Source organism: Dipodomys merriami, unplaced genomic scaffold (genome assembly GCF_024711535.1).
Source record: "Dipodomys merriami isolate MVZ:Mamm:240054 unplaced genomic scaffold, mDipMer1.0.p SCAF_739, whole genome shotgun sequence".
In the NCBI taxonomy this organism is placed as follows: Eukaryota; Metazoa; Chordata; class Mammalia; order Rodentia; family Heteromyidae; genus Dipodomys; species Dipodomys merriami.
The window spans coordinates 325,184-333,993 of record NW_027206334.1 but is presented as its reverse complement, the minus strand read 5'-3'; the positions used below and the strand labels follow the sequence as shown (position 1 = coordinate 333,993).

The 8,810-nt window shown below is 37.0% G+C and overlaps 2 pseudogenes; one reads left to right on the top strand and one right to left on the bottom strand.

The window, feature by feature from the left end:
- The first annotated feature begins 6,715 nt into the window (after positions 1-6,715).
- LOC138818349 (ankyrin repeat domain-containing protein 49 pseudogene) lies at positions 6,716-7,533 on the top strand (annotated as a pseudogene).
- Positions 7,534-8,109: 576 nt separating this feature from the next.
- On the bottom strand, positions 8,110-8,208 carry LOC138818350 (U6 spliceosomal RNA; annotated as a pseudogene).
- Between the last annotated feature and the right edge of the window lie 602 nt (positions 8,209-8,810).

Genomic DNA, 8,810 nt, shown 5'->3' with positions numbered 1-8,810 from the left:
GTGCTAAGGCTATGCAGAATGGTAAGGCTTAACTGCCTCTTAGGACCGACAGCCAAATCTGGGGTGAGGATCCACTCTCCAAAGCGGCTAATGCTTGCGAGATAACAACCTTGTCCCTTCTGGTTTGGGCTCGAAGGCGACAGACCAACCATAGGCAGACCACGCATCCTCCCAAGCAGCAGGCTAAAAACATTCCGACTCCCACCCGCTCTTTGGAAAAGGACACCGCAGAGGCAATCCAGTCAGTAAATTGTAACAGCCCACAGCATCATTGGTTTAGCTATCACAGGGATTGCTATTAGCACTGTTGCTAACAGCAGGAAGATCAGCTGTATCAGGAGACGAGTGGATGGCATCTTCAAGATGGGGTTCTTCTGCAGTCTCCACCGGCCTGTTCAGTCTCGTTGGCACCCAGTGAGGTACTTCTTGACTCTGTGGAAAAACACAAACAGCTCCCCTGGATCTCGTTATTACCGGATCCGGTCCATACCATTTATTATTAATAACATCCTTCCACATAACCATGTCTTTAGTATCCGTGGAGTCTCTTGTCATATGCCGATCTGCGGCAGACTGATCGTTGTCATTTAGAATTAAAAAATTAAGGGTAAAGAGCGCAAGAGAAAGTCTTTTCCTGGGGGAAGCAGACTCAGCAATTCCCCCCTTTTGCTTTTGAAGCAATTCTTTTATGCTTCGATTAGCTCTTTCCACTATACCTTGTCCTTGAGGATTGTAGGGCAATCCGGTGGTGTGGGCAACCTGCATTTGTGCGCAAAAGGCGTGAAAACCATGGGAAGTATAAGCAGGGCCATTATCCGTCTTAAGTCTAAGGGGCTTTCCCCAAGCTGCCCAAGCTTCTAAGCAGTGTATTCTGACGTGAGACACCTTTTCTCCTGCCAGAGGTGTGGCATAAATGACACCAGAAAAGGTGTCCACAGACACATGTAAATATTTCAACTTACCAAATTCTGTCAGATGAGTAACATCCATTTGCCATAGGGCGTTTGGTCTCAACCCCCTGGGGTTTACCCCCACATGGGGAGGATGAAGAAAGGTAACACAAGATTTACAGGCTTTAACAATATCTCTTGCCACATGCCTGGACAAATTATATCTTTTCCTAAGGGTATTAGCAGGTACATGATACAATCTATGAAAGTCTTTTGCCAATTCTACAGGATCAGCAGCAACCAGAGCCATAGCCCGAGTTGCCTGGCCCACCAAATCATTACACTTTGCCATCGGGCCCGGCAACATAGAGTGGGCACGAATATGTCCAATATAAAAAGGATGTTTTCTGTTTAAGATAAGGGATTGAATCTGTAACAAAACATTAGAAATTGTACTGGCCTGCTTAACTGAAGCAGCAACTTCAAGAGAAGCAACAGCATTTACAACATATAATGAATCAGAAAATAAATTAAAAGGTTGATCAAATCTTTTAAAAACTTCAAGCACAATTAAACATTCAACAGCCTGTGGGGCATTCGGCTGAAAATTAAAGACTACCGGCTGTTTGTGTCCTTGAACAAAAAAGGCACCTTGTCCAGATTTTGATCCATCCGTAAAGATGGTTAGAGCATCAACCAAGGGCTCCTTTGAAGTGACAACAGGAAAATACACTAAATTTTTGTTAACTATGGCAAGCAGAGGATGCTTAGGATAATGATTATCAATTACATTTGGAAATGAGCAAACAAGAATTGCCCACATATCCACTGTAGCTGCTAAAATTTCAACTTGCTCACGGGTGTATGGAATAATTAATTTATCTGGAATTTTTGCAAAGTGCATCAAACAATACTTTATACCCAAAATTGCCTCTTTTTTTAAATTTTTTTTTATTTTTATTTTTTTAATTTTATTTTTTTTCTCAGATCAAAATTGCCTGCTTAGCCACTAATTCAGGAAAATATTGAACAGTTTTTGCTCCCACAGAATCATAGCATTAATAGTTAGCCTTTGAAGCAAGGCAGTGGTATAATTGGCCGTCACTCCATAAGTCCTGACTGCCTCAACTAAATCTTTTAACTGGGAGTAGGAAACCGGCTCAAGAATTCTCTCATTAGTAATTGGATTTTCAAAGACTGGAAAAGCGGCCGCTAACGGCGACCAGGTTTTTTCTTTTATAAAGTGACTCTTCCCTGCCGGCGGGCACGGCGGGGGGGCCGACGGGTGAGGGGCAGCTCCATTTCCTCTTCCTGGCTGCTGCGGTACTCCCACCCCTAGGGGGTGCCACCCTCCATATCTGTCTGCCTCGTGCTCCGCCGCAGCCTCTTCTAACTCTTCACTATCAGCTGGATCGAGCTGCTCTCCCTCCTCCTCTAACATTTCTTCCTCTGAGTCACTCACAAGATTACTATATTCGTGGTCCCGCCCTTCCACATGTAGGGCTGAGAACCGGTTTGCTTTTAAAGAAGGGCACGGGGGTCTCCTTGAGACCCCCTCCTCTCTGAAACCCTTCTCCTTTTGTGAGGGATGCAGCCCCTCTTGCTTTAATTCTTTAGGATCCTTTTATCTTTTTTCCCTTTTTCTTTTAGGCCTATTTTCCTCCCCCTTACTGTATGCTGACTCTGATAGACTATCCTGATGCTGCGTTAGTACTTTGCGTCCTTCCTGGATTAAATCAAACCCTCCCTCCTCGAGGCAAGTGCGCACCATCAAAAAGACAAGCCACAAAGGAAGAAGCAATGCAAGCAACCAATAAATATCTAAATCTACAGTGAACAGCATACCGGGGGATATTTACCGACGTCCCCTCTCCACATGTGGAGTTCTGGCTCCGGTTAGGCCTCTCGCGTGGGTCCCGTCCCAGGTTCGTTCCCGGGTTTCAGCACCAGTTGTAGCGACCGTCTACTCGACCAGCGAGGAAAAACGACCACCACACCAGGAGTCTTCTCAGATCACGCTTTATTGGAGAGTCTTTTAGTTGTAGGAGAGCTTGGGCTCGAGAGAGCGTGCACCCGAAACACAGCCGCTTATATAGGAGAATCGGAACGCGGGTCTTTCTATTGTTGGTCGCCTGCCTTTCACCGTCACCAGGTGTCATGGGATTGGCTGGGGACTCTACCTGGCTCGTGCACGCGCACAGCCCAGGCGTCCCGCCAAGCACCGTCTGGGGTGGTTACCTCAAAGCTGCAAGGGAGTGGGCGGAGTCTCGCCTCGGCTCCCTACAGAATGACAGAAAAGTGACCAATGCAATGAATATCAATACATCACACTGTGTATTCTAAATAGACACAATATAAAAATCAGAGTAAAATGTTAGAATTCATTTCATGATAAAATAACAGGTAGAAAGTATCAAATGCTGATTGTTTTTCCAAGTACTTTACCATTGGTATCTAATTTAATCCTCACAATATTCCCATAAAGTGGATCTGCTTCTATTCTTAATTCTCAGATGATGATACTGAAGTCTTCAGAGTTGTAATTATTAGTACAACATGTACACATGGTAAGAGTTAGCCTGTGGCCCATCTCCCGCTGTATCAAATAACCTCATTTTATTTTATGACTAAAATGCCAGAACTTAGTCTACTAATTCTAGGAAAATTTCCCAAAATTAGTGTGTACACTCTAATAATATTTCAATTTATCTTTGTTAGAAAATAGGTAGCTTTAATATGAAAGCTCCAAGTTGATAATCAATTACACTTCCCTGTTGAAAGGAACTGCTAAAGTATAACATTCATGATTTCTAAATCTGCTTGAGGACCCCATCTCTGTTTAACACAGTCTTACTGATAGAATGACCTGCCCAATTCTCGATGGAAACAGACTGTAGGTATGATGGACCAATCATTTCCACATTGTAGCTCACCTAAGTTGTTTACCAAGAGAAGTATTTGATTGCTTTTGATGTGCAACATTTTGAGAGAAATGTACTACTTTAAAATGTTATTAAAGCAAGACTGATATAAAAATCACTTTTGACCCCATATAAATATTTTACCTTTCATATACCCAAAAACGCACTCTCTCCTATCATTAATGCTAGGAACGAGAAGTTAAAAATCATAGATACCAAGACCTGAGCATGAATTAAAGCGTCTCCAACTTGTGAATACAATTGGTTTAAAAAGTCATCAATACTAAATTTTAAAAAATTTCTTATGATACTGAAGATTGAATTATAAACTATTAACACTTGAAAATAACTCATTTTCTTGGGAGTAGTACACAAAACACAAGATTAATCTTAATCATTTTAAAAGTCTTTATTTATACCAAAAATTCACTCATTTAAATACAAAGATTCTAAAAAGAACTGAAGTACAGACACACAAAGAAAATAATTTAACTGCATCATCTACATTCAGAGAACTGTGTTAATAGACAACAAAGTTATACTAATAATTAATTAGATTACCAAATTCACTTACATTCTTTTATTCTATTTCATTTAGTTTCATAAAAACTAGATTTTCATAAAATGATGCATAAAAGCCTATATACCCACTTACATTTTCAGATCTTAACAATATTTATTTCAGAAATGTCTTTAGCTTTGTAGTCAATGAACTGAAATAATTCTAAAATATTTAAAGGCTTTTCAGAAATTGCAAGACTCACTCTGGAATGTTATTTATATTGGAAAAGATATTCGAAAAGCCTTATTTGTTAAGTTGAGATAATTACTCCCACAAAAGATCCATTAGTGAAGATCCCTTTGCATGTACAAAACAACTTCAAATACATCCATTATCTGGAGATGACACATGCTTTTTGTTTGTTTGTTTTTGAAAGGAATATCTAACAAGCTTATGAACAATACCAATTTTCAGTCAATATCATGGGATATTCAAATGTAAAAATTTGGAGTTGATTATCTCTTAGTGAAAATAGATATCATCTTATAAAGAAAGTTATTTTCAACAGAAAGCCAGAGTTTATCCACCTTGTGTTTCACGGGAATAACCAGAGAGTGATACCTGTTTGGTTAAGTAGGTCAAACTCCCTCCATGAGCATATTTTAAAATTATAACCAATTTAAGAAGTCAAATACATATTTTGAACTAACAGTTATCTTACAGCAATAACTTACTATCTAATTATGTCTGTATCTTCTTTCCTAGCATATAATAAGAGCTAAAGCTGTCTCTTTTAACGAACTTAATGTAAATGATTTGATTCTGATGATGTTATTATTTGAAAAATAAAGTGTACAGAAGGGGGGTCGAACTGAAATAACATGACAGAACAATGATAAATAAAAACATTGCAAAAGAGTTAACTCTTTTCAGTCCCACCTTGTCCACATTGGCAAGCAACATTGCAACAGCACATGCACACATACACACATACACACATGTGCACACATGTACACACACATATACATACATGCTAAATTCAGGGTTTATTGTACAAAAAAGTTCAAATAAAATATTAGTGATTAGTACAAATGATAATTTGCCTCACTAAAAAATAATACACAATCCAGTCACCATGGGTTTTACGTTTTACTTGTCTATCCACATGTGACCACTTAATTTATTTTTAATTAATTAACTAATTCATTCATTCATTTGTTTGGTGCTAATAATAGGGCTTGAACTCAGGGCCCGGCTCTGTCCCAGAAATTGGTATTTTTTTGTTTCAATTTTCTCAAGGCTAGCATTTTACTGCTTGTACCACAGCTCCATTTCTAGCTTTTGTTGGTTTCTTTCAAATCAGAATCAAATGGCCTTTTTTTTTGGTTTCGTCTGGTTTCAAACCACAATCCCCAGACTTCATCTTTCTGATTAGCTAGGATTAATGACATGAGCTATTAGTGTGGCTTATACTTTTTCCTCTGTACTTATCTAATCCACATACTTAGATAGTTATCTAAAACTGAGTATAGAAGCAATTTGTACAGTGATGAAATTGTCCTGTCAAAATTTCTTCTTAAGACCATACACAAAAAATGCCATGATTTAATATAAGAGAACTCATTATTGGACATACGAGCTTGAAGAGCTTTCTAATAGATTCATTATTTATTGTTACCCAACATTAGAAAAAATGTATAATGCAGTAAAATAGATGTCCTTTGCATGGCTATTAAAGAAACTTGTTTTCATCTATAAAAGTAGGCCTGTCTATTGTTTTCATGTGGTTTCTAGGATTGATGGTGCTTAATAAGAAGTCAAAATGTATTAGTAGTCCTTTGCTATCAATTAAATCTCACTTTTTCTTCTTGGAGAATATAATTTTCAAAGCAATAGTTGAGAATCTGCAAGGAATAGTTCAGAATCATGCTTCCAGTGCAAGTGGTTCACCACTAAGTAATCCTCGATACCATTTTCCCCAAAGATTTGTCACAGATATAATTGGCTTGCCTTCTCTTGCTGCATGGACCTATTTCTTCATTCTACAGGAAAAGTGTGATTCAACTGATTTCATTCAGAACTGTTCCTACAATTATCAAGGATTTAGATTCTTGTCTGCAATTTGGTCAAAGCTACTTCTCTTTATGTAGACTGCTATAAATGTATTTACTAATTTCAAGTAAATACATAAATTCTATTTCCATCTTTTTCAAAACATAAAATTCTGCGTGCTCTATAAATTGATCAGAGACATGCATTTTTTCTCATTCCTAGAATAAGCTGCACATGAAGACACCACTGGTCCATATTTTCAGTCTGTATCTTTGAATATGGAGGAACATCTTTCCTCTGCTCTCCATCAATTCCCTACTCTACAGTTAGAATAATTTCGAATAGTAAAAATGGAAAAAGAGAAAATAAATCATAGTGAAAAAACAGATGCAGAAAATTCACTGGATTTTGCTGAACATTTCAACTAACATGAACTATTAGGGAAATACATGAACACATCATTCCCACTGGCACTCAAAGTCTCTGGTTAGGCAATTGTCATGAAAATGAGGAACATGATGAACAAGTGAGGAATGGTATCAATTGCAAGAAAAAAATGGAGAAGGATCCAAGCAAATTTCTTCTTTGGGCTGCTGAAAATAATCTGCTTACTACAGTGCAGGGACTACTTTCCAAAAAGGCCACTCATGTGAATACTAGGTATGAAGATGAGTATAACCATCTTCATCAGGAAGCCTACAGGGGATACTTAGACATTTTCCATGAGTTGGTGGCTCAATTGGCAGATATTCTTGCAATAACTGTAGATGGCTGGACACCCCTGCACAGTGCTTTTACGTGGAATAATACCAGAGTGGCTGTTTTCTTACTTCATCATTATCCAGATATCAATTCCCAAACTAAAGGCCTCTTGACCCCCTTTCATCTTGCTGCTGGGAGTAGAGACAGCAAAAACACGTTGGATCTCCATCTGTTGAACTATTATGTCAAATCAGGTCTGAAGAATAAGTTGGAAGAAACTGCATTTGATATTGCCAAAAGGATCAGTATATATCACTACCTCTTTGAAGTTTTGGAAGGCAGTAAAATTGCTCTTCTAAGTCACCATGGTTCGGTTAAGTTTCTTAAATTTCATAAATTGCATTCCATTCTTTGTGTCCATGCAAAATATTTTCACAATCCAAATAACAACAATATCTTACTGTAACAATTTATGGATTCCATATGAATTGCCTTACTTTGATGTCAAAATGTATTCAAAAGAGATTTGTATACATCTATAATGGTTTCTGGAGAGTTTGTGCTTTTTTTAATAAGAAATAATTTTAACTTATCTGTTGAAATGAGTAGTATAGAAACTGAACATATTTCTGGTGTTTGTCTGAAAAAGTATATTTTTAAAATATTCTATCTTCTATGTTTGTATAATGTCCATAATCTATTTTATTCTCTCATAGATATAATACTTGGAATTCTACATTGTTTTATAACATATAGGCTCATTAATAAATGTGTCTTTTCAGATTGCATTCGATATAGAAACAGTGTAAGATTCCTTTTTTCCTAGGTCCTTATATTATATTTCTTTGGGATAAAATGGTAATGTTGTCTAATTTCAAAAGTTTTTTAAATATTATGCTATGTAAAGACTTCAATAATTTGAAGATTTAGCACACTGATGTGAAAATAACTTTTAATTATATGAATTACATGTATTATTACACTTGTAATTTTGTAATCAACTTTTTAATAACTGTTTTTCATTTCTTGCATCTGAAGAATGAAAAATATGGAATACTTCACAAATTTTCATATCATCCTGTGCAATTGCCATGTTAATCTCTGTATTGTTGCAATTTGGGTATACGTGCTGCTGAAGCATGTAGTGTCTTCTAAATTGAAGTATGCAATTTAATGATGCAATCTTTATACAGGCTTATATCCTTGGGTGCCTATTTGTAACAAGGAAACCTTAATGTTCCTAATGGTACTGATCTTATTTCCCTAAAATTCTGTGCATAATGGAAAAAATTATATTGTTCAGACGATTGCTCACATTTTCAATTTTTTTGTCAATGACTATTTTAAGTCTTTTTCATTTTGAGGCATTTATAGCTAGGTCCAAAGGGAATGGCTTTTTGAAGTACTTATTTATCCAACTGAGTTAGCTTTGTAGAACTAATGGATTCAAAATAAGCCTTGCTTACAAGCTACTTCTAAACTTCTGCAGTTGAAATTTTCCCAAATGAGGTCTTACTGGCACAAATGTCTACCTGAACCTTTACCCTTCTTCCATGTAGGAATAGACCAACCAGAATATCTTATCCTAACAGCATGGATTGTCTTACTGGAACAAAACTAATCTTAGTTACAAGGGATCATATACAGATGAGCATTTCAGACAAAAGTGTTCAGACTAGAAGGTAATTTATCAAAATATAATTGTTTATTATACCTATCATTGCAAAAGGAGCTAAAGCCAAG